This window comes from Lampetra fluviatilis, chromosome 19 (assembly GCF_964198595.1).
Source record: "Lampetra fluviatilis chromosome 19, kcLamFluv1.1, whole genome shotgun sequence".
NCBI lineage: Eukaryota > Metazoa > Chordata > Hyperoartia > Petromyzontiformes > Petromyzontidae > Lampetra > Lampetra fluviatilis.
The window spans coordinates 8,407,294-8,433,883 of record NC_136293.1 but is presented as its reverse complement, the minus strand read 5'-3'; the positions used below and the strand labels follow the sequence as shown (position 1 = coordinate 8,433,883).

General features: G+C 48.2%; 1 protein-coding gene across 5 annotated transcripts in view; it reads left to right on the top strand.

The window, feature by feature from the left end:
- The window catches only part of LOC144937610 (GRB2-associated-binding protein 1-like), a 103,094-nt gene that overhangs the window by 48,581 nt on the left and 27,923 nt on the right, over nucleotides 1-26,590 (top strand). Inside the window, exon 1 of one of the 5 annotated variants that reach the window (XM_078864945.1) lies at nucleotides 121-626. The exons of 3 other annotated variants lie outside the window; for them this stretch is intronic. The gene's annotated coding sequence lies outside the window, so the exon portion shown is untranslated. Of the gene's footprint in view, nucleotides 1-120; nucleotides 627-19,114; nucleotides 19,632-26,590 lie in introns of those variants that run through there. One more of the 5 variants, XM_078864944.1, reaches the window with a different exon arrangement.

The following is a 26,590-nucleotide window of genomic DNA, read 5'->3' as shown; positions in this document are numbered from 1 at the left end:
GAGAGAGAGAGGGCGGCTATGGCTGGCTCAGGAAGAGGGCGTTGTGTTGTAGCCGCAGCAGCAGCAGCAGCCGCCCCTACAAACAGCAGACACCCCTACAAACAGCAGACACCCCACTCGCACAGCACGCATCCCACGTACTGCCACCCCGCGCTCCATCACTCCGGGTGGAGAGGGGTCGTCTCCGTATTTCTGCCAGGGCTTAATAGATGCTCACATCTCTGGAGGGCGCCTTTCTGCTTCTCCCCCCCCCTCTCCATCCCCACGATCTCGCCGCTCGTCTCATCTCATCTCTCTCTGTCTCTGTCTGATTCTTCTTTCTCTCCATCCCGACATCTCCTCTCTCAGCTGCGTCTTCATCTCCTCCGCTCCCTCCTCTCTCTGCGTTGTCGCCTAACGGCCCGAGAGGGTCTGCTGGAGGTGACATCTCAACAATTGTGTCAATTCTCAGAAAGAAAAACGCGCGTACGCCGCCGCTGGTTTGAGACTTTTCCGATAGTTTTGTTTTGAAATATAAACTTTTTTTTTAGTTAACTTGCGTGTGGTGAAAATTTATATATTTAAAAATAAATACTTTCATCGAAGCCGGCGGGACGTGCTGACCGCTCCGGGTGTGCGTCTCTCTGGTGAGTACCGTTTGATCCAAACCATCCCTGCATCATCATCATCATCAGCCATGCTCTATCCACTGCTAGATGACTCCCACTCACCACCACCAGCCGGAGCCGTCATGGTCTCGCCACGTGACGATCGGTCCAGTAGCCGAGCGATTTTCGTCACGCATTCGGGTCAACTTGGTCGTCAGTCGCTGTCACCGTGGCATGTGTTGTTGTTGTCGTTGTGGAAGTCTACACACTGGGGAGTGATCTTGAACGTGTGGTAGTGTCTCTTGAGAGCCCGGCAGTGTGAGTTGGGCTTCGCTTTGCTCTGGACGTCCTCGCTAACGGAAGACGCGACCCGTTCAATGAGCAGCAGCTTCTTCTCGAGAAGCAACACGCACAGCCTCTGTGTCCTGGGGGGGGGGGGGTCCCAGGGGGGGTTCCACATGAAGTTCGAAACTTTGCTAATGACAACAACAACAACAACACAAACAACACTCTAAAGTAAAATTTCGATTTAAAGCTTTCGTGAGTGCAGGGATTCATCTTCTTGGTTCTTTCGGTAAAGTCACGTAGAAGGGAAATAATAAAAAAATACAAATAAAACATAACATTATTTTTTAAGAACCAAGAAGACTCTAAAGTTACTTTCGGCAGCGCGGTAGAATATGTCTCTGGAATGACACGACATTGGCGCAGTCAAAACCACAGCGACTTCGCCCGAGCAGGCCTGAAAGTCGCTCGCAAGGCTCACGGACTCGCGAATCTTCAAGCGAAAACGCTCACCGATGGGCATTGGCCAGACATCACGAAAAATATATATCTCCCGAAGCTTTTCAGGCTAAATAGATGGAGTTACCAAACTATGATTGGTATAGTTGTTGTTATAGACTTTGGCTTTGTTACGATTAAGCCATTCATTACAATGCAACGTCAAACGAACCACCACCACTCCCCCTGCCCCCACGTGGTGTGACCGCTGTAATATTTATCACAACCTCACCCTCGTTACGTCACCGAGGTGCCTGCCGTGGAGTGCACTGGAAACTACTTTTTTTTTAATTCCTCATTTATTTATTCAGCGTGTGCCTTTGAGACCCGGGGTCGATCGTGCGAGTCGGAGCTCGCAGAAAATAAATCGGTGTTTTTTTCGCGACACGGAAAGAGGTCCCGTTTTTAGCCAGTTGCCCGGCTATAATTTGTGAAGGAGATCCAATTGTGCTTTCGGCTCGGAACAGCAACATCATCAAGAGCGATCCCGTGCGGAGGAACATGCCAGGATCATTATCTTCCTGGTGGGGGGGGGGGCACGGCGGTTCTGACGAATGGGGCACTTCTTGTATTGTGCCGGGCTCAATAGATGCTCACTAACAGCAGTGCTTTGCCCCAAGCAGGCTCTCACAGTTATGGAGGAGGGTTGGTCCTGTTCTTTGAGCACTATGTATTGGTGGTAATGACCAGAGGTGTGGACTCGAGTCATGTGACTTGGACTCGAGTCAGACTCGAGTCATGAATTTGATGACTTGCGACTCGACTTGGACTTGCATAACAATGACTTTGTCCCACCTCTGGTAATGACCACCATGGGCCGGTATCAGGGTCGCAAAAAACGTAGCAGGACCCTCCTGAAATGTAATCTTGAGACTCGGCGTGAGACTCTTTATTTTCACGAACAAACGCAGTGGTAATAATACAGCAGTGTAACGGCGACGGCGACGACGACGATGAAGAATTGAACTCTGGCCAGGACTCGAACTCTGACCGCTGAGCTCATCAGCAACGGCGTCGTGAACCGCAGCGACGCAACACCGCGCGCACACACACACACGTGACGTGCAGCCAAGTGCGTGTGTGTGTGTGGTGCGTTGGTGCGCGTGTGTGTATACAACCCGATATACAAACACGCTCGCACACGCATTCACACAATTGGCTGGCAGCGATAACGAATGCTGTAGTGCAAATAACTTGAAAGCAACGACGCGTATTTTCTTTGGTCAAGGTTCATGCTGAGATTGTGGTTTCACTCCCGCAGTCAATCATGGTGCTGGCGCTGCCACCGTGGTTCGCATTGATTCGCAGCAGAAAGGGCTCTAATTTCTCCGTTTTATTCATCATCGTCATCATTACGATTGTGTGCCCTACAGAATGTTTGGCTGTTGCCTGGTTGCCCAACAGCTTAGCCGGTGGGAAAGGAATAACGATTTAAATAATAAATGACATTTATAAAGCGCATTTCTACAATGTGCTCAAAGGATCCAACGAGCTGGCTGTTGACAACCTGAGTCTCAGTTCTCACCTCTCACTCTCTCCTTGCTCCTGAAGAAGGGATATTTCTCGAAACGTTGGGATTGGGGTAGTGTGAAAGAGTTGGTCTTTGGGCTACTGCTATGGTTTGTGCTCGGGTTAGAAGCCTAGCTAAGGCTTTAGGGGTAAGGTTGGGTGTGTTATTAAGGTTTGAGTTGTGGCCTGGTTTCTGTACTTTAGTAGCATTAGGGTAAGGATGATAGGTAAGACCTTGGCTACTGTTAGAGTGTTGGTCTCTTAGTGAGGGTAACATTCGTGATAGAAGTACAGGTGAATATTTGATGCTTCTTTCGGTAAAGTCACGTAGATAAAAACAAATAACAATAAAATAATACAAATGAAAATAAAGTTAATAAAACATAATAAAATATCACGACGTTTCGATCGCAACACAAGCGGTCGTCATCAGGAACAGGGTTATTTTTTATTAACTTTTTCATTTTTATTATTTTATTGTTGCTCTTTGGTTCTTTCGGTAAAGTCACGTAGGTAGAAAAATAAAATAAAACAAAAAATATTGTTATTATTTCATTTTATTGTTATTATTTTTCTATCTACGTGACTTTACCGAAAGAACCATAGAATATGAATTCCTACAGTCACGAAAGTTTTAAGTCACAAGTACAGGTGAAGTTTATTTGTTGAATGTTGGCTTTGGTTGTTGTTGCGGTTCATAGGCAACGTTTATGTTTGGGCTAGAACTACAGTATCTGTATGTAATGCTTAGGCTTGGGGTAGGGTTATTGTAAGTTCTGTTATTATGGTTTTGATTAGGGCTGGGATTTGGACTTTGGGTAAGGTTCAGGATTGGAGTGGCATTAGTGTTAGAACGAGGTTACGATTGCATTTGGATTTGGGCTATGTTTCTTTAAGATTTGGATATATATAGGCATGGCCTGACGGTATTAATACAACAGTATACGTACAACTATATAGTGAGTGTTAGGACCATGGCTGGTCAAACACACGTTCTCATCGCCTAGCGACTCCAACTCAGCTTTCGCGTTCACTATGCCTCTCCAACTCAAGGTCATCAGCCTCCCAGCCGGGGCTGTCCCACACAACATCATCATCATCACCGTCATGTGCCAACTCGCTCCTGAAGCCGTGCGCCGGGTTTACAGCGAGCGTGAGTCATAGCGGCCGAGGGTCTCCCTGCTCAAACGCCTAAGACCAAATTACCCTGAATCAGCCAGTCAGTCAGGGTTCGCCTTTATTTAGCCAGGAGACGAAATATGCCCTTTGAGACGCGCGAATCAACATCGATTTTATTTTCGCCACGGCGAACCTGTTTCTCTCTCCCGTTCTCGTGAGATTTCGGAAGCTAAGTGGGGTTTTTGGGGCCTGGGGTTGGTCCGTGTAAAGTTGCAATGAACCAGGGACATGTCCGGGGAAGAAAAGGAAGAATATCTGACAATACACGAGGAGGAGAGGGAGAAGAACCTCATTGTGAATGGCAAAGTCTTGAGTGGTGCGTCGTTACGCAAAACCGACAAACGCCGGAAACTTTTAATGACCTGGGGAAGAATGGCAGATTTCCCAGGACAGTTCGATCCCCCAACAAGAGGATGGACCTGGAAAAATCCAGGACAGGTGGCAACCGTGGTTGAGCCTGGTTAGTTTATTATTGCTGACTCGTGCATGAAGCCTGTTTTCGCCGGGCAAAAGTTTTCAGTAAATATAATAATTTACATGACATTCTTTTTTTTTATTTTTATCTATGCTCAAGACACCAATATATACACTTTCTTTTTACGCCAAAAAAATACAAAAATTGGTGACGACTTGATACAACTTCATATATTTAAAGATGTACCAATCGAAAACCGCTCAATATAAAGATTATGTTCTTATCTATTAGAAATAACACACATGTATTAACTTCATACTCAATGAGGGGAAGCTCCTATCTTTTACCGTTTTCGAATTATTCAGATTTGAACATCATAAAATGCATAATTTTTTTTTGTTCAAAACCACTTGAATCCGAAATATCTCCAAAACAAAAAAAACAAAACAATGGTTCTCGCTTTAATCTTATTTGCCGTTTAACGCTCTACCGAAGGAAAAAAAACTGCAATCTTATGTATTGAACGGTTTCTGAATGACGCACAAACATGTTTATGGGACACTTAAAATCGAGATTTGGGGGCCTTAAAATGAAAAATCTCGGATTTTCAGATTTTCCCTGATGTTTGTGTCCTAGAAGCTACCAACATTCAGCGTTCTACATTGTCGGGAAGTACCCTAGAGGTTTTTGAGACCTACAGATTAAGGTCTTAATTTATTTACAAGATTATGCAGGCCAACCCAAGAAAGCCTCACCGAGCCTCATGACTCTTTGATTAGGAGGGCCACGCCAGGTTTTCTCGCAGTAGGGGGCGATTGCTGATCTATAATCCGTCACGAGCAATTTGCGGTGTCGATTTTTTTCAAACGAGGTGAATATGGACCGTGGCGCCGACAAGACGATGGCCTACTCTTCTGAACGACGTCACTGGGGTCTTTAACATCCACCGCAAAGCTCATGGTGTGTGGTAATATTTTTAAGGTTAATATGCCCGTGGTATTTAAAAAACTATTTTAAATTAGTTTTTACCCAGGTAAGGCCCACTCAGCTATATTGTAGCTCTTTTTCAGAAGCGACCTGGCCACAAATGATAGCTCAACGAATTGCCTTATCACGTGGAAATTTATAGCAGCCAAATACTCTAAACGCGTGATGTTGATTCTAAATGTGGAGGGAAAAACCGGAGGGCCCAGAGAAAAATCCACCCGACCACAGGGAGAACACACAAACTCCAAATTTACAGTGGTCAGGGTCAGAATCGAACGCACAACCTCCTGCATACCAGGCGAGGTAGTTAACATCTCGCCACCGTGGTGCCTCAGTTTTAACCAGGGCAGCCGCTGGATTCGAGCGACACATTGCCGCTGCGCCTTGTCACACTTCTCCTTGGATGGGCAACCACCGGGACTTGTCGAGTGTTGCAGTTGTGGGGCCGCAAGACGGGACCATGAGTTTCGACATGCGTCCCCTCGTCTGTTTACACAATCGTGCAATGGTCACCCAAAATCTAGTTTAATGTTTCTGTAACTTAATGTTACTAATGAACGGCTTTTAAAAGTAATCGGCGTTCTCCGGTTTCCTTCGAACATTAAGCCAAACTCTCGTTAATAGAATTGGGCCAAACATCCCGATGTAGCAGAACCCTGCCTGGAAGAAAAAAAAACTTGCAGACTCGGTGAGCTCTCCCGGGTAAACAGTTGGCATTGTCATTATTTCGATTTAAAGCTTTCGTGACTGCAGGGATTCATATTCTTGGTTCTTTCGGTAAAGTCACGTAGAAGGGAAATGATAAAATAATAAAAATATAAAACAATACAATTCTCACGACGTTTCGACTGCAACACAAGCAATCATCATCAGGTGTGAAATCTACAACAAGAAAATTTGAAGAAAAAAAACGCCACTTTTTTCAAATTTTCTTCCTATGTCGAGCAGTGCATTGGCCATGGCTGATGATGATGATCGGGATGATAATGGACTTGGTGATGTTCATGATGGTTGCGATGATTATGATGATGATTATGTTGATCGCCACTCACTGAAATCTTCACAAACAAATAGTGTACCCATCACGTGCACGCCTGTCACAAAGCCCACGGCGTTTAATTGGGTTTGTTCCTGATATCTGCTGTCCCACGCTGTGTTTTTGTATCGTAAACCAAACCCGGTTTTCCAGTTCGAACGCTCGTCGCAGGGGTTTCTGTTGTTGCGTTTCCTGTTCTACGTGATCCCCGTGCGAGTTGGAGACTGGGTGGGTGGGGGGGTGGAGACTTGGGTGGAAGACTGGATGGGTGGGAGACTTGGGTAGGAGATTCAATGGGTGTTGGACTAGATTCGTGAGAGGCACAGGGGGTGGTTATGAGGGTTAGTATTAGGGGAAGTGGAAGGGTTACTCTGTCCCCATCTCTTGAGTGGGTTTTTCGAAATGAGCTCAGCTGCGGCTATATTTAGCTCCGAACTCGGATTTTTCTGGGGGAGGGGGTGTTCGAGATTTTACTGAGTTTACATTTTTCCCGAGTCACGTCTCAAGGATTTGAAATGTGTTTATCACTGCGTTCCCGACTTACTGTTCTGCTCAAATAAGTGCTACTCAATTGAGTACAAGTACAGTATACATATATATTTCCAAACGGTTACTTTCGTTGCAATTTCACTCGTAAAAAAAGCTACGAAGTTAATTGATAACGAAGGTGACTTTTATTTGAGAGAAAGTAAATGTGAAACAATTGAGAAGAATCTCTTGGGTCAAAACATTAAAAGAACCAGCAACGTTGTTCAGAACAAGAGACGGAGCAACATTCCACACGAACTTCATTTCTCCGATAACGTCGATGTAAAAACAAAGACCTCGCCGAACATGCAACAAATAACACACGCGCTCTGGTCGTCTCGACCAGAGGACACCAATAGACGTCTGGGGAGACTAGTCTCTGAGTGGTCCACACCAGAGAGGCTTTTGGCGTCCTCTGGTCTAACGCTGTTTGAGACGAGTCTCTAATAAAAGCTGGCTCTGGCGTGGACCAATCAGTTTCAAAGACAATGCATTTACTACCAGGGCATGCTTTTTGTTTGCATGTTCACCACAATTTTCTGTGGTTAATGCAGACAGGATTCCTTGCACAAGGTTTCAATTTGTTGTTGTAACATTTTAACACCTGTATTATTTCCAAAAAGGGTAAAACCTATTCCTATATTTCGATATTGGCAAGGGAGGTCTCATGATGTACCATAGGCCTCTCTGCTTTCTTTCTGCCAGGAAGGGCTCACGAAACCGTGCACGATGAGCGTCACTCAACGACAGGGGCTCGCAGACGAACGAATGGAGTTGAAATGTCACGGAGATTCGCGTCACAGTAATTCATCCCGCGCGTAGCTGATGGGAGAAGGGTTTATAGTTCGTGCACTGGAGCCGTGACAGGGGTTGAACAGCCCGTGGGGGAGGCCTTCATCCAGCTGTGGATAGATAATATCGAATGATGATATTAATAGGTGCTCGCAAGTAGAACCTTCCTACGTCGTCTCTCAGTTAACGAGTCGGCGGGGATTGGATCTTTTATTGTTGCATTAGGAGCGCCGGCGGTGCTGAGATGTCATCTCCCTCGCCTGGTTTGCATGAGATCGTAGGTTCGATCCCGACCCCTGACGCCTGCCGTATATTTGGAGTTTGCGTCTCTCTCTCTCTCTCCCCGTGGATTTTTCTCCGGGTCCTCCGGTTTTTCCCCCTCCACGTATAGAATTAACACGTGTGCGTAGAATAGTTGGCTGCGATAAATGTCCACGTGATTAGCCACTTAATTTAGCTCTCAATTGTGGTCAGGTCGCGTCTTAAAAACAGCTATACAGCCCAGTGGGCCTTACCTGGTAAAATAACATTAAAAAAAAAATTACTTGAGATTTTCAAGGTGTGCTAGGTGCGTGGGGCTTGCCAAGTGCGTTCGATATTCTAAGTGTGTTGTGTGTGTTTAGTTGCGATAGCTCTGCCAGGGTTGCCAGGTGTGTTCGACATTCAGTACCAGGAGCGTGGTGTGTGTGTGTACGTGCGCTGAGTGTCTGGGGCGCACAGGTGTGTGAGATAAGAGTGTACCTGTTGTGCTGGGGGGGCGGCTGAGTTACGTATGCGTGGGGCGCACGTGCGTGAGTTGTGTCGTGTTTGCCAGGTGTGTTTGATCCACAGTGCCAGGTGTGTGTGTGTGCGTGTGTGTTGGGGGGGGCGGGGGGGGTGGACGCTGCACGTGTGTTTGAGAGATGCCACCCCGATCGTCTGCCTCGCGATAAACAACATCTGCAGTGCGGTGTCGCCTTTGCCCCGGGGACATTGCAGGGATCCGAGGTTGGAAAAACTCTCCGAGCCTCCCTCCTCCCCACACCTCTCCAACGCCACCACCTCCTCCTCCTCCTCGCTCCCTTCTCGCTCCCCTCTCCTCCCCTGTCCTCACCGCTCCCCTCTCCACACAGCGAGCCGCACGACCCATGGCGATACGCATCATGGACACACTGCGTACAAAACCAAATGAAACCAACTCGCTGCCGTCATCATTCGCATTGGGTGTAAATGTGCTCGTGAAACTCCACGCGTTGTACCCAGGAAAGCCTCTCCCTGAGTCTCAACACTCTCTCGCTCTCAGGAGGGTCCTGCCAAGTGTTCGCAGGAAGGGGGCGACGTCTGCTTGGTTCTTTCGGTAAAGTCACGTAGAAGGGAAATAATAAAATAATAAAAATAAAACATAATAAAATACAAGAGAATTGTATTTTAAAATACAATTTTATTATGTTATATTTTTATTATTTTATTATTTCCCTTCTACGTGACTTTACCGAAAGAACCAAGAAGATGAATCCCTGCAGTCACGAAAGCTTTAAATCGAAGGGGGCGACGTTTACTATCTGTAATTCATTCAATTTTTTTTGTTGTTTTGGAATTTTGAACAACAAAAACGCCACCACGTGACGCCAGCATGCGGCGGCCCGCTCCTGTTGAAAGACGTCACGGGGTCTTTAAAATCCACGGCGAATCGTGGTGTTGTAAGGTTAACGTATCCCCAGTAATAGCCAGGGCGTTTTAACACGTCGGCTTTCGCGGCCAATATTATCGACACATTTATAGTTTTACGCGATCTAACCCCCCCCCCTCCCGCCCAAAAAAAAAAATAAACCCACGTTTTATTTTGGATAACCAGGGCGGCCTGCCGGATTTTAACCGCGAACCTCTTCTGCAAGCAGGGAAAGGGCTACCGTTGGGCCATGCCATAGCAAGGACATGCGTGTCTCTTTGTCTTTGTAGCCATGTGTGTCTGTCTGTATCTGGGCGTGTGTATGTGTCTGTCTGTGTCTGTGTGTCTGGTGGGGAGCGGTGGAGTCGCGGTTGACACTTCGCTGCGCTATGAACCCGGCGGCCCGAGTTAGATCCCCGCTCACAGCCACAGCCAGTGACGACTATCTGAACCGGCCCTGAGCCTCCCCTAGGTCGACTCAGCCTCAAATAAGTACCTGGTGCAGTGTGTAAACATATACACTAGGGAGACAAAGGCGGCCGGGCGTGGTGTTGGCCACCCACCCCCTCGTGTACCGTGCCGGCCTTCATAGGTCCTTGCTAACAGCACTTGCCCCTACAGTCTGTTAAGGCTAAATGGGGGATCTTTGTCTTTGTATGTAGTATATATATGTGTGACTGAGCGTATAAGTGAGTGAGTTAATGTGTCTTTGTCTTTTTGTATGGGGAAGTGCAAACCTTAACCATGCGAGTTCGATTCCCGCTCATGGCTAACATCAGTGATGAATTCAGTATTGTTTATCTAAACCGGCTCTGTGACCTCCCTTAGGCCGAGTCAGCTTTAAATGAGTACAGTACCTCATATGGTGTGTAAACACCGCCATCGGGGAGACAAAGGCGGCCGGGTGGACAGCTGGCCACCCAACCCGCCTGTGTGTCATTCCAGCTTTCATAGGTGCTCTTTAAAAACACTTGCCCCAACAGTCTGTTAAGGTTATTTGGGAGATTTTTGTGTTTGTAAATTATATATCGGTGCATCTTGGTGCATCCTGGCGCATCTGTGTCTTTCTGTGCACACGCACGTGCATTCCATATTACTATGACGGGGGAAAGTCGATGAACACAAGTCACGAGGCGTCAAATGCACGCAAATCCGTACACCTGCTCAACGCGACTTGCTATTTTTTTCTTCCTTTACATTTTTCTTTTATTTAAATTTTTTTTACTTCTTCATTTTGGGGTTTCTACTGCTCACACTTCCTTAAAATGGTTTCTGCAGGAAGGACTTGGCTCACGTGCACGATTTTGGAGATAACTTGAGAGCATTTGACTAAGAAAAAGCTGACGTTCCTCGAGTCGAAGAACGTCAGACAATTGTCACCTAAAGCATTATTGTCTAAAGGTGAAGGCGCAACCCTGCAATTACTTGTCCACGTCCACTGCCGGCAGAACGGTCTCAACCATAGTGGGGAGCTCTTGAGAGCCGCTGTAGAAGGTATTCTGGACCTTTCTTCCACACCCTAAATAGTAACGTAAATGTTACGTTAGAATACGCCTTTTAAAATTCTAACCAAAGTGTAAGCAAAAACGACGTCACTGTCAGTTCATGGTCAACCAGCCACAGTTATTATCATCATCATCGTAGCCGTGGTCTGCCCACTGCTGAATAAATTCCACCCTATGCCACCCCCCCCCCATCTGTCCTGTGATGTCATAAAATCAATCTAACTCACCCCACATGAGCTCATCGCATCGCTGCATCGTCGCTCGGAGGGCTGACCCCCAGGGCCTGCTGCTGCTGTGTGTGGATTCCCCTTCTTACTGTGGAACACTGCCCAGCACGATCCACGACTCGGGCACTGTGCGATGTGCTTCGGTCGCGACTGAAGACGCACGTGGCTGTAACATCGCGCGTGAAGCCACTCCACCAGCAATGCAATCTGTTAACCCCCTCGTATTTATTGTCTTGCACGGCACATTGTGTTTTTGTGTTTGTGGAGTGTTGGCATTTTCACACGTACAGCGCGCTCTGATCTCTTGATGAAAGGCGCTATATATATAAATAACAAGTATTATTCTGTCTTGACTTGAAGCTTACGTGACTGCAGGAATCATATTCTTGGGTCTTTCGGTAAAGTCACGTAGATAGGTTACAACTGGAGATAAGGGAGCGTTTCGATCGCAACACAGGCGGTCAACTATATATAGTCAACTATACGATGGTCAAACTATAAGATCCTGATGACGACCGCTTGTGTTGCGATCGAAACGCTCCCCGATCTCCAATTGTAACCTATCTACGTGACTTTACCAAAAGACCCAAGAAAACAAGTACAGTATTAATTTTGATGATACGTTTTTCCCCTTTTTTCTGGCAACAAACAGATGTTAAGATGTTAAAACACCAAACTGAAACCTTTTACAAGGAATCATGTCTGCGTTAACCACAATGCTTGTGGTCAGAATGCCAAAAACACACTCTGATAATATATTGGCATTGTCCTTGAAACTGATTGGTCCACACCAGAGACAGCTTTCTTTTGAGCCTCGTCTCAAACGGTGTTAGACCAGAGGACACCTGGTGTGAACCAGAGGTCGCAAACGGGTTTTGATTCCTTACCCATACCCGTACCCGGCCGCACCAGGGTCGCAAACGGGTACCCGTACCCGTACCCTACCCGATACCCGGCTACCCGTACCCGGCCGGGTATCGGTAGGGTACGGGTATCGGGTACCCGTTTGCGACCTCTGGGATGAAGCCATGTTGCAGGCGCGGGTGGGTTGATTCTAGGAACTTGAATTGTGAGAAGAGACAAGACGTTGGGAAATGAGTGACAAACGGTGACTCACCAGTGACTCACGGCCTACCCGTACCCGTACCCGGCCGCACCAGGGTCGCAAACGGGTACCCGTACCCGGGTATCGGGTAGGATACGGGTATCGGGTACCCGGTTGCGACCTCTGGTGTGGACCAATCAGCTTCAAGGACAATGCATAAATTATCACAGTATGTTTTTGGAATTCTGACCACAAGCGTTGTGGTTGATGCAGACATGATTCCTTGTAAAAGGTTTCAGTTTGTTGTTTTAACATCTTAACATCTGTTTTGTTGCCAGAAAAAAAGGGGAAAAACCTATGATCATATTTTGGTACTGGCAAAGGAGATGCCATGAAGTGTTAATCTTGTTATTTGTGCTGGAAAGGACGCAAATAATTCGCCTCGCATCAGTAACACTCGTGTCGACAACAGCTGCAATAGCAGCAGCAGCAGTGACATCAGCAACAATAATAATTGGTGGTGGTGATGATAGTGCTGTGTTGGCCATCTCCCCAAAAGTCAACGATGATATGTTTTACTTTTAAGGCCACACACAGTGTCATTGATATTTTGCTCTGCACCGGCTAAAAGATGGGATATCGCAACTTGTATACACAAAGACACATTCGCAAACAGATGCGTCTTTGAGCACCTACGAATATGGGCACAGTCGGTGTGGCCGGCACCTCACCTGGCCGTGTTTGTCTCGCCACATGTTGACGTTTGCACACTGCACCACAAAGATCCCTCCCCCCCTCCTATTAGGGCTGAACGATTAATCGATTTAAAATCGCAATTTGAAACAATGCAAAAAATTTGAAAACGCAAAAAATAGAAAAGGCTGCGATTTTTGGCGATTTGAAAAGTCCTATTACTTTCTTATTGGAATTCTTATATTTTTTATTATTTCACTTTATGTATTTAACTTAACAATTGTTCTATGTTTGATTGGTCTTTTTCAATCAAAACATTTTAATATATACATGTTGGAAGCAATTCATATCTTTTAAGTCCTCATCCTGTTCATATTTTGATGCTATCATGTAGTAATGCTCCATCGCATGTTTTACATTTATTACACAGTGAATATTGAACTGAAACTTGACTTTTTAAAAATTTAAGCGCAAATCAAATCGCAATATCTGTCAGAAAAATCGCAATTGGATATTTCCTCCAAATCGTTCAGCCCAACCTGCTATAGCCTTAACAGACTCTGGGGGGCAAGTGCTGTGAGCGAGCAGCAGCTATGAAGGCCGGGACGGCCTACGGAGAGAGGGGGGGCAGCACCACGCCCGGCCGCCTTACGGACACTGTCACAGACACTGTCACAGACACTCACACAGACACTGTCCTGTCTGTCACAGACACTGTCACAGACACTCACACAGACACTGTCCTGTCTGTCACAGACACTGTCACAGACACTGTCACAGACACTCACACAGACACTGTCACAGACACTCACACAGACACTGTCACAGACACTCACACAAACACTGTCACAGACACTCACACAGACACTGTAATAGACACTGTCACAGACACTGTCACAGACACTCACACAGACACTGTCACCGACACTGTCACCGACACTGCTCACGCACGCGTGGTGGCCCCATCAACATCGGCTCTTGTTTTCGTCTCGTTCATTGTTGTCATTCGATGCCTCCCCACATGAACTCATGATGTCACCGCCCCCGCCGCCCAGGCATCCATGATGTCACCATCTCCCCCATCACACACCACCCTCCCCCATCACATCACCCTCCCCCCCATCACATCACCCTCCCCCCCATCACACTACCCCCTCCCCCATCACACCACCCTCCCCCCCATCACCCTCTCCCCCATCACATCACCCTCTACCCCATCACCCCCCCCCATCACACCACCCACTCCCCCATCACATAACCCTCCCCCCATCACATCCCCCCGCCCGCCATCACCTCACCATCCCCTGTCGTCATCACCCCCATCACATCCCTGTTTGCCCGCTCAACTTTCATCACATCCCCACATCGAGTCCACCCATCATCACCCATCACCACCCATCACCACCCATCACCACCCATCACCACCCATCATCACCCATCACCACCCATCATCACCCATCACCACCCATCATCACCCATCATCACCCATCATCACCCATCATCACCCATCACCACCCATCACCACCCATCATCACCCATCACCACCCATCATCACCCATCACCACCCATCACCACCCCCGTGTCACATCTTGGTAACCCCCCACCGCCATCGTCTCGCTCGTGATTCATGACAGGGCGTGTTGTGACACAGGGTGGCCCAAAAGTCAGGACACACAGGGTTCCTTCATTTATTTTATCACTGGCGTGAAAACATTGTGATTGGTTATTCGTTAAGTGAATATGTTATCGATTATCTTCATGAATGTCTATTTTTCTTCTTCATTTTTAGATGGCATTTTAAAATGGAAAGAAAATTTACGAAACATAATTTTTGAACGTTCAATGATTACACCTTTAGTCTTAAAAAAAAAGTCCTACATTGATTTCAAAAGATAATTACGTCATACATTAATGTCAACGCAAGTCAACATTTGTTAAATAATTATTGATTTGAAGCTTGTTAAATACATTAAATGTCCATATTTGCGATATGTTAGAATAAATATAATAACCCTACGTGTCCTGACTTTTCGTCCACCCTGTGTATATAAGTAAAAGGATATACATATTCCCTGCCATATGAATGTGGTATTCCTACCGTGTTGGAATTTCTACCGCGGGCGCAGGATCGCCGCACCGTATGTATGTATGTATTCGGACCGTACGTAGCCAACCTGACAGAGCGACAGTTGTGCCTACCGCATGACGCCAGCTTCACAGCAGACGAACATTCGAGAACACAGAGCCACAGATATTACCGGTGCTTTCCCCTGATCGCGCGCTCAACAAGACGCGGTTTTTCAGACGCACCCTTTTGCTTTGTGGGGCATTGGATGTCCACGGTGCTTTCTGCGGGGAATTACCAAAGCAAAGCCCACGTCATGTGAATGTTAAAGAGCCGACCCCACCACCCCGTGGCATTATTCATCTTGCGGCGGTGAAAGTAGTGTCGGAGAGCAGCACCTATTGAGGCCGGCGCATCTCACCGGTGACGAGTCGAGTGGCTATGCCAAGAATGGAATAACTCCGGTGATTGTGATGACAACGAATGATTTACGGGGGGGGGGGGGGGGTGCTTCAAAAAAATGTTCACACTCATATGGGACGGTCGTTTTTAATGAACAACAAAAAGAACGGATAATACTAACACTGTAACGTGATAACAAATGTCATGTTAACAGCTTCGAAAAGTCAAAGAGTCTCCCACTTGTTCGCCATCGTTGTCAACACGTGCCTGGAATCTTCTCCAGGTGGTCTCCAGAGCCCGGAGGCGGAACATTTCTCGTGCTCTTGTTGCAAGTTGTAGTGGTTGTCCTGGAGCGGGAGAAGTCGTAAGTGGCTGAAGTTGTCGTGGTTGAAGTCGTAGTGGTTAACATCGTTTTGAAGCACCCTTTATGTACTTTATTAGGCTGAGTTGACCTCGGCCAAGCCAGGTTCACTGTTGGTGAACTCGTGTAAAACGAGCTCTGGAGTTCACTCGGGGTCGCAGGGGAATGACAGATGGATGGACGGACACAGATACGTACGTACGGACGAACAAACACACAGACATACATCGAGACGTGCAGGGTTGACAGCAGCACGTGCATGAACAAATAGACAAACATGATTAAGAGTGCACGTTGGCAGGGCTGGAGAAACACAATCGAATCGTTCCTTATTCGTAATTAATATCGGTGTCATAAAACGACGAAAATAGATACGTGGATGGACAGGCCAACTGATGGACAGCCCAACTGATGGATAGCCACACAGACAAACTGAGACGGGCAGACAAACGTACGCACCAACACTCAGACATGCAGACGGTCCGACATTAAATATGCACGCATGCAACCCAGCACGCGTAAATCGGCGTACGCAGACAATTCGGCTGGCGAACAAACGTAGTCATAGGCAGGCACGGCCGAGCCGACAGACGGAGAGAGAAGCAGACGCACGGCGAGACGGAATGACTCACAGGGTGATTCACAGACCGACTGAGGCACACGGACCGTGGGATGGACTTGTGGAGTTCGGAGGACATGGGAGAGGGGAGGGGAGTCTGTACGTAGGTAGAGAGAAGTTGACCCGTGGTAGAGAGAAGTTGCCCCGAGGTGGGTGTGGTTGTGGTAGTTTTGATGGATATCCGAATAATTGCAGGGACTGTGTTTGTATGTAGGTGGTTGCGGTGGTTGCCGTGTTGTATGTAAGGGGTGGTTATTGTGGTGGTGGTGGTGGTGGTGGTAGAGGTTAGCCCAGAGAGCTTACGAACCCCGCGGACCGGGTTCGACTCCCGCTCAAGGCCAACGCCAGTGGTGATAATCTGAACCGGTCCTGGGCCTCCCCTAGGTCGGCTCAGCCTCAAATGAGTACTTGGCGCGGTGTGTAAACATCGCCACCGGGGAGACAAAGGCGGCGATCGGGCGTGGTGCTGGCCACGAACCCAGTCGTGTACCGTACCGGCCTTCATAGGTGCTCGCTAACAAAACTTGCCCTAACAGTCTAGTAAGGCTACATGGGAGATCTTTGTCTTTGTGGTGGTGGTGGAGAGGGCAGAGGACGGGGGTGAAATTGTCGTGGTGGAAGTTGTGGTGGTTAAAGTTGTGGTGGTTAAAGTTGTGGTGGTTAAAGTTGTGGTGGTTAAAGTTGTGGTGGTTAAAGTTGTGGTGGTTAAAGTTGTGGTGGTTAAAGTCGTCGTGGTGGAAGTTGTCGTGGTGGAGGTTGTAGTGGTTGTGGTAGTGAGGGTGGTCAGTGGTTGCCTCGGGGGAGGAGCTGCGTGGGTGGTTATGGTTGAAGTGCTGTTCGTTGCGATTGACTGATCGGTTATTGTTTACGAGCACCACACAGACTGCCTCCCTCTGTCTCTCCCCCTCCTCCCCCCTTCTCTGCCTCATCCCTTCCTTGTGTCTTCGTGTACCAGTGTGTTGTGCCTATACAGTACAATTGTGTGTCTGTGTGTGTGTCAGCATGTGCAATTTGTACTTAGGTATATACTTGATTGATGTTCGTGGCTTGCTTGTCTCTCATGTACTTTGCACTCCGATTGGGTTTTGTTCTGTTTGTTATTGTAACTTTCTGACCCCGGCCCTTACTGGACATCTGCGAACAAGAGCTTCATAGCTCATCGGATTCCTCCTGCAGTCTCAATAAAGATTCTGCGTGAAAATCCCTTTATGGGGAGCGGTGGCGCAGTGGTTAGCGCAACTGCGTCTCGAACCCGGCGACCCGAGTTCGATTCCTGCTCACGGCCAACACACCAGAGACTATTATTTGAACTGGTCCTGGGCACCCCCTAGATCGATTCAGCCTCAAATGCATACCTCGTGTTCTGAATCTGAACCGGTCCTGGGCACCCCCTAGATTGACTCAGCCTCAAATGCATACCTCGTGTGCTGAATCTGAACCGGTCCTGGGCACCCCCTAGATTAACTCAGCCTCAAATGAATACCTCGTGTGCTGAATCTGAACCGGTCCTGGGCACCCCCTAGATTGACTCAGCCTCAAATGAATACCTCATGTGCTGAATCTGAACCGGTCCTGGGCACGCCCTAGATCAACTCAGCCTCAAATGAGTGTCCCGTGTGGTGTATTTAAAGCATCAAAACATGGGAGAGAAATGCGAGCTTGGCCTTCAAGCAGCATTGGCTAACAGCATTTGCTCAAGAGAGTGTGTTAGAGGCGACACGGGGGTTGGGGGGGGGAGATCTTTGTCTTGTGTGTGAATGCCTTTGTACATCTACAGTAGATTATTGTGTCTGCACCAGTGTTGTACCAGTGGCTCTCTATATATAGGTCTGTTCAGTGACTTCCTCCAAACACACTACGTGGCCTCAGAGTGCACCTAGTCTGGCACAAGAGCTGCCGTCACCGTCGTCTGTTGACAAGTGTGCTTGTTGTGACTGTCCATACATGTGTGTGTGTCTGGAGATAAGTGGTCTATATAAGTGTGTGTGTCTGTGTGTGTGGGGAGCGGTGGTGTAGTGGTTAGCGCCACGCTGCGCTACGAACCCGGCGGCCAACACCAGTGACGATTATCTGAACCGGTCGTGGGCCTCCCCTAGGTCGACTCAGCCTCAAATGAGCACCAGCGTGCGATGTGTAAACATCGGCGCCAGGGGGGGTGGTGGTAGTCGCTGCCCACCCACCGCCTCCCTTCCCTGTGCGCCGTCCCCCCTTGATAGGCGCCACTGGCTAACCGCACTTGCCCGCCCCCAACAGTCTGTGCAGGCTATACGGGTGATCTTCGTCTTTGTGTGTGTGCGCATGACAACATTGTGTTTATGACGAACGCGTGTTTATGTCGCCGTCTGTGTATAGGCGCCTTCGTTATGCTCGTCACCTTTAATAGGCGCTCGCTAACCACCCACAGACACACACAGAATCAGCATCGCTGCTGAAACGTGGTGGTGGTTGATGTTGGTGGTGGTAGCGGAGGATGAAGAGAGGGATGGGTGATCGGGTGGGTGTGGGTGGCGGTGGGGGGGAGGAGAAGAGGGAGGTGCTATTGGTGCTATTGGTGGGGGGGGGTCTTTGTTTATACCCCCAAACTTACCCCCCCTACCCTTAACCCCCAAGTCCAGACCCGAGCCCAACCCCAACTCCGCCCGTCACGGCCCCGCCACCAAGTCGTGAGTTGGAGCCCTGCGCGTTTTGTGCGAAACTCTCAGTGACGTCTCTACACTCGAGCCGAACGCGTGCGGGGTTTTTTTCCTTCTTCACGGAGGAGTTCCCCCCTCCTCCTCCTCCCTCCTCACCCACCCAACCTTTCAAAAAACTATTTTAGGCTGAGTCTACCTAGGGGAGGGACTCCGCGTGTTGCGTGGTAGAGCATGCGCGTTGCGGTCCGCGCGCGCGTGAACAACACTTGCTGCTGCTGTTGTTGTTTTTGTAATTTTTGTAGGTTTTTTTTAGTTCTCTTTGGCTTTTTGTTTTGAGACCCACGAAGGCTGCTGTTGTAATTTTTGTAGGTTTTTTTTAGTCCTCTTTGGCTTTTTGTTTTGAGATCCACGAAGGCTGCTGTTGTAATTTTTGTAGGTTTTTTTTAGTCCTCTTTGGCGTTTTGTTTTGAGACCCACGAAGGCTGCTGCTGCTGTTGTTGTTGAGTCGCTTCTCATCGCGACCCGGGGCTATTCGTGGTCGTGTGTTAGCTCGTTGGAATATATCGCTGTGGAAGAAGTGTGACGGTGAACACGGGGACAGAGCCTTGGCCGCCGGGGTAAGAGCTTGAACACGGACACACACGGACACGCGCATGTATCTATACAAAGACAAAGATCTCCCGTGTAGCCTTCACAGGCTGTTGGGGCAAGTGCTGTTCGCGAGTAGCACCTGTGAAGGCCGGCACGGCACACGAGGGGGTGGGTGGCCAGCAACACGCCCGGCCGCATTTATCTCCCCAGTGCTGATGTTTACACACCGCACCGGGTAATCGTTAGAGGCTGAGTCGACCTAGGGGAGGCCCAGGACCTGTTCAGATAATCCTCACCCGGCATTGGCCGTGAGCGGGAATCGTCACTGGCACAAAGACACGCTGACACTGGCACAGACACTGACACACTGACAAAGACATACACACACGCGTTGACACTTACCCACTAAACACTGACATATACACTGCCACGTAACACTGCCACGCAGACACTGGACACATGAATGATAGTGACACAGACAAACACCATCGGGATAATACTGACACACACACACATACGCTGACGTACACAGACACGCGTAGAAATACATTTAGATACACGCAGACATGCGTGTACCATACTGTTCTAACACTTGACGCACACACTGATACGTCCGTGCTGACACATTGGCACATGCTTTACTAACATATACATACGCTGACAAATACGGATGCACATGTACACAGACAGATTCGTAGAGGCGCATGCACTGTTACATCCACGGAGACAGTTACAAACACCCACTTGAGACAATCCAAACACATGCAAAGCCACTCAAGACACATACACACACACACCAACTAAGACAAACACAGACGTACAGACACACATGGTGGGCAAAGACAAAGATGCCCCGTGTAGCCTTGAGCAGACGACTGGGACATGTGCCGGTAAATTGCAGCACTTTGCCATAACACTCTGTGCGATGGCACACATACACACACTTATAGATGTACACACACACTTATAGATGTACACACACACACGTATAGATGTACACACACACACGTATAGATGTACACACACACACGTATAGATGTACACACACACACGTATAGATGTACACACACACACACGTATAGATGTACACACACACACACTTATAGATGTACACACACACGTATAGATGTACACACACACGTATAGATGTACACACACACACACATATAGATGTACACACACACGTATAGATGTACACACACACACGTATAGATGTACACACACACGTATAGATGTACACACACACACACGTATAGATGTACACACACACACACGTATAGATGTACACACACACACACGTATAGATGTACACACACACACGTATAGATGTACACACACACGTATAGATGTACACACACACTTATAGATGTACACACACACACACGTATAGATGTACACACACACACGTATAGATGTACACACACACACGTATAGATGTACACACACACACGTATAGATGTACACACACAATCCTAATTCTGTCGTGTATACAGATATACTTGTCGTGTGCACAAACACAGCCTGACACGTAAACACAGACTGCAGTCACACACACACACGCGGTGTTATATGTACACTTTCTAGACCTATACATAGTATTACGTAAGAATTGTGTTTGCTTTGCATAGTGACCATTGCTTAAGCAGATACAAGTTATTGGCTGGGCAGAGGGCGAGAGAGAGAAGATTGTAGTGAACATGGGAGAGAGCTCTTGGTGTGCCAGACCGATGCTGTAGTTTGTGCGTGTGCCTGTGTGTGTCGGTGTCATGGGAAGAGTTCGTGCAGCTGTTAGCGGACTGCCCTATGAACCCGGCGACCCGAGTTCGATTCCGGCTCACGGCCAACACACAACACTATTGACGATTATCTCAACCGGTCCTGGGCCTTTTGCTAGGGAGCCCAAAGGCAGCTGGGCGAGGTGCTGGTCACCCACCCCCTTCGTGTGCCGTGCCGGCCTTCAAAGGTGCTCGCTTAATAGCACTGGCCCGAAAAGTCTGTTAAGGGCTGCTGTATGGTGGATCTTTGTGTGCTGTGTGTACTGTGTGTTTTTGTGCCAAAGCGCACTGGGTCACACGCGTTATTGCGTAAAGACGTGAGTGTCACTCCACGTGTCTGGCATGCATCTCGCTGCACTAAGCTCTTGACAGCTTCAGAGACACGCTGAGTACGCGGTGAGTACGCGGTGAGCCTGCTGATGCTGGTGGTGGTGGTGGTGCTGGTGACGATGGTGGCGATGCCGGCTGTGGTGGTGATGATACCAGGCTGGGATTGGAATTCGTCTCTTATTAGCAACGTTTTCCCCTTGCTCGGCGTATCTGTTATCGTCGCTATTTAATAGCAGTGGTCCCTTATGCGTACCCATAGCGCGTTCGTTAACATGACTCTGCAACACCGTCCCTAACAACCCTCAATAACCCTCTCCTAACTAACACTGCCCCTAACCATAGTACTATCATGGACACTGCCCCATCCAACACTGTGCGTGTGTTCTTGTGCTGTGTTGGTGTCCCGAACACTTTCTCTTAACCATACCCGAACAAATTTAACATACCAGAGCAGTGTGCCTTACCGTATCACTGTCAATTGCACAACCCACAACACGAGCCCTAACACTATCTCTCACTAACACTGCCCCTAAGCATAGCCCCAACAATATTGATATTTCGAACTCTTACCAAACAGGTATCCATAAGCGTAGCACTATACTTAATGACTCTATCCTTAATATTACCCCAAATATTCTTGGTTCTTTCGGTTAGGCTGGGGTAACTTTACCGAAAGAACCAAGAAGATGAATCCCTGCAGTCACGAAAGTTTTAAATCGAAATTACCCCAAATCTTAACATTATTAACCTTACTTAGAACTCAACCAAACTCACCAATTAATAGTATCGTATCGCCACCCCTAATGCTGACAACATCATGCCTCCTCCCTCGCCCGAATTCTATCCTTAACCCGAATCCTAATAATATCCCTATCCCTTACCCTATCATATAACACGGCTCGTAACCCTATCATTTACCCCAGCCTAACACGATCCTTAACACGAACCCTAACGCTTGTTAACTGTCACTAATAATACACCAGTGTATTTATAATCAACCCTACCCTAACGCTAAGACAATCATAACAGTAGCAATCCCTGCTGAACACGATCTCTTAGTACACTCTATCTACCACTGACACTACCCCCACCATACCCGCCACACTCACCTATGGATGGATTGCTCTGCTGTCTGCGTGCGCAAGGGGTTAATTTAGATATTAAAAAAAACATTATCCCAAAACCGGTAACCGCATTGAAACAAACGGTAAAAACCGGTTACAATATATACATGTCTCGCGAGACACGTGATGGGTTTAGCACATTTTTTATTATTAAACTGATAATAATCGATGGGAGCTGTGCCCCCCTCCGTAGTTGTGGGGGCTTGATGGTTCCCACGCCGGACTTAACGATACACAGAGTCGTGGGTCGCCGATTCGACTCCCCGATCTCCGGGCGCGGCAGTTGTAGCAATGGGGCGAGCTTCCGAAATGACAACCTCCTTTGCCGGAACCGCTCATCGTGGTAGTGAGAACGGTTACCGGTTTAGCGGTGTTTCTTTTTCATCTCGATGAACAACGTTTGAAGTGTGTACGGCCACGTGTTGTAGGTATTCCCCTCGAGTGTGTGTGTTTGTGTGTGTTTGTGTTTGTGTGTGTTTGTGTGTGTGTTTGTGTGTGTCTGTGTTTGTTTGTGTGTGTGTCTGTGTTTGTTTGTGTGTGTGTGTGTGTTTGTGTGTGTGTGTTTGTTTGTGTGTGTGTGTTTGTTTGTGTCTGTGTGTTTGTTTGTGTGTGTGTGTTTGTTTGTGTGTGTGTTTGTTTGTTTGTGTGTGTGTGTGTGTGTGTTTTTGTGTGTGTGTGTTTGTGTGTGTATTTGTGTGTGTGTGAGGCTTCCTCCGGGGACTTCACCTATATTCTATTGACGTTTACTGAAAACCTCACAAGACCTTCAGAAGGGGCATTGCCAAAGAATCCAATGTAGGACTCCTTCGATTAAACTTCTCACGCGCTCTCATCCATAGGGGGTTTCAATTGTTGATGCAATTAAAGAGTACTCTTTAAAAAAAAACAAAGTAAATAATCGGGCAATATGCTTCCTTCACGTATCCGTCTCTCCGTACGCAAAAAAAGTATTTCTTACACAACGACACTTCTGATTATGTTGAGGTTACAGCGGTATTATGATTGTGCGTTGAACCGGGACCCCCACAGCGTCAAGAGCCTCGCCTGTAAGATCGCCCATTCCGCCAGCATCGATTCAAGCAAAAGCCAGAGCACTGCTGACGAGAGGCTGAATGTCGAAACCGGCCCAGAGTATAATGCTTTTTCTTGAATCATTGCTGATGAAAAAATGATGCACTCCCAGAATGCCATGCGACTTGATGGGTTGTGCAGGAAATACGTTTTCATATACATTGTGTCGTTTTGGTATGTGGAGGGTCGGATGTGCGTTACTTATGTTGAACCACGGCGACGCTCACGACGATTGCGAGCGACATTTGTTTGCGGTGTTGCTGAATGGGAGGGAGAGGGCCTCTTGTGGCTGAAGGCGCCGCGTGGAGTCGTGAACGCATCATCGGCACGCCCGACTCGGCTCCATCACACGCGACGCAATTCGCCGTGCGCGTCCGCGAGCTGAATAATCGATATATTCGTCGATGACTCTTGCTTTTGAGAGTGGCGTCAATTGTAAAAAAAAAAGTTGACATTCTTGGGTCAAATCGCGGCCATGACTCGCCACAGTAAATGGTTACACCTGTAACTGAATCACCTGCATGTTTATGTTCTAATAAGCGTATTTACGCTGTTAGGAAGCCGTGCATAATGACGAGTATGGGCAAAGTGGTTACAACCGTTTGCGCTACGATCCCCGGTTCATCCGAGGTCAATTCCCGTTCGATTCCTGGACATTCATTCCCTCCTCCACTAAGAAAACCTCCCATTGACCAGCGTGGTGAAGTATGGTTAAACAACCTACACTGAAGCAAGTGAATAAATATCGGCAATTGTGGCTGTGTGTGGGTGTCTTTGCGGGAGCGGTGGTGCAGCGGTTAGGGCGTCGCGCTCCGAAGCTGGCCACCCGAGTTCAATTCCCGGTGACGATTATCTGAACCGGTCCCCGGCCTGCCCTAGGTCGACTGAGCCTCAAATGAGCACCTGGCGCAATGTGTAAAAAAAGTAACATGGTCACTCGGGAGTCAAAGGCAGCCGGGCGTGGTGCTCGCTCACAGCACTTGCCCCAAAATAGTCTGTTCAGGCTATACGGGGGAGCTTTGTCTTTGTTATTGCCCTGCTGCTTTGCGTAAACACTCCACCGTCGGCTCGATCTTTTTTGATGTCTCAAAAAAATGCAGCACAGCAAGGCGGAGTGGCCACGCTGTGGACGATTTACAAAGAGCAGGGCGGGCGGGCGTGCGTGCGTGCCTGCCTGAATGTCCGTGGGTGTGTGCGTGTGTGCGAGTGTGCGAGTGTGCGAGTGTGCGAGTGTGCGAGTGTGTTGTGTGTGTGCGCGCGTGCGTAATTAGAATGTGTACGCGTGGAGCGGTGGCGCAATGGTTAGCGCACTGCGCTACGAACCCCGGCCCACACGAGTTCCATGCCCGCTCACGACCAACCAAACAGTGGCGAATATCTGAACACAGATCCTGCACTCGGTGCGGTGTTTAAACGTCGGTCATTGGAGAGACAAAGACGACCGGGCGTGGATCTCGACACGCTCACTCCGGCCTCAATAGGTCCTCGCTAACAGCCATTGATTGCCCCGAGAAACGAATGTCACAAGCTACATGGTTCATCTTTGTCTTGGTGTATTACGCTTCATAGATTGTGTGGGTGTTTGTGTGTGGGGAGCGGTGGCGCAGTGGTCGGCGCACTGCGTTTAAATGAAGAAAAACACAACCGTGACGGTCGGAGTTCGATCCCTCGCCCATCGCGAGTGGCGATTATCAGAAATACGTCGATTCATCCTTACAAATGAATACTTGGTGCGGTGCGAACTCATTAGCACTGGGGGATTACAAAGGCAGACAGATCCTTGTAAGGGGTACAATTGTGTTCATACATTTAGACACGTGTGTGTGTGTGTGTTCAAGCGAGTTAAGAGCATGTACACGCACATGCGTGAGTTGGGTGTATGTGTACCAGTTGTGTGTGGGTGTAGTTGTGTGTAGATGTACGCCTGTGTCAAAGCTACTTGAAACATCGCCACTAAGGGAGACAAAGGCGGCCGGGCGTGTTTTTTTTCCACCCATACCCTCATGTGCCGTGCCGGCCTTCATATACGCTCGTTAACAGCACTTGCCCCAACAGTCTGTTAAGCCTCTACGGGGGCGTGGGGATCTTTGTCTTGTGTGGTTGTGGGTGTTTACATACTTGAATGCGTGTACGTTCACATGCCTGCCTGCCTGCGTGTGTGTGTGTAGGCGTGTGCGCCGCGTAGGAGAATTCGTTGTTTTTTGTGTCCCATTTCAGCTGGCTCTGCGTTTCCCCCAATTCTGGGCGACATCACAAACGAGTTTTTCCTGTGCCGAGCCACGCGATCACGGAGAATGCGATTGTGACGACACGGCCGTAGCTTCACCTTCCACCTACTACACAGTCCCTCTCTCCCTCCCACCGAATACCTTCATCTATTGCCAACACCCACCCGATCGTCCCCCTCCCACCACCAAAATACCTTAAGCGATATCGTCCCTCTGCTCATCGTTGCCTAGCGAGCATCTAAACGCCTTCTACACCGAATATACCATTCCCCTACCTGTAGCCTCCGACCATTATCTTACCTTCACCTATGATCTCCGACCTTCACCTGGCATACACAACCTCCACCTGTTCGCCATGACCTCCGCATGCCAACTCACACCTTCACCTAATGTTGCCTAGCATCTCCTGCTCTTTCCTAGCATCTTTGCCCTTTACCTGATGATCTCATACCTCCCC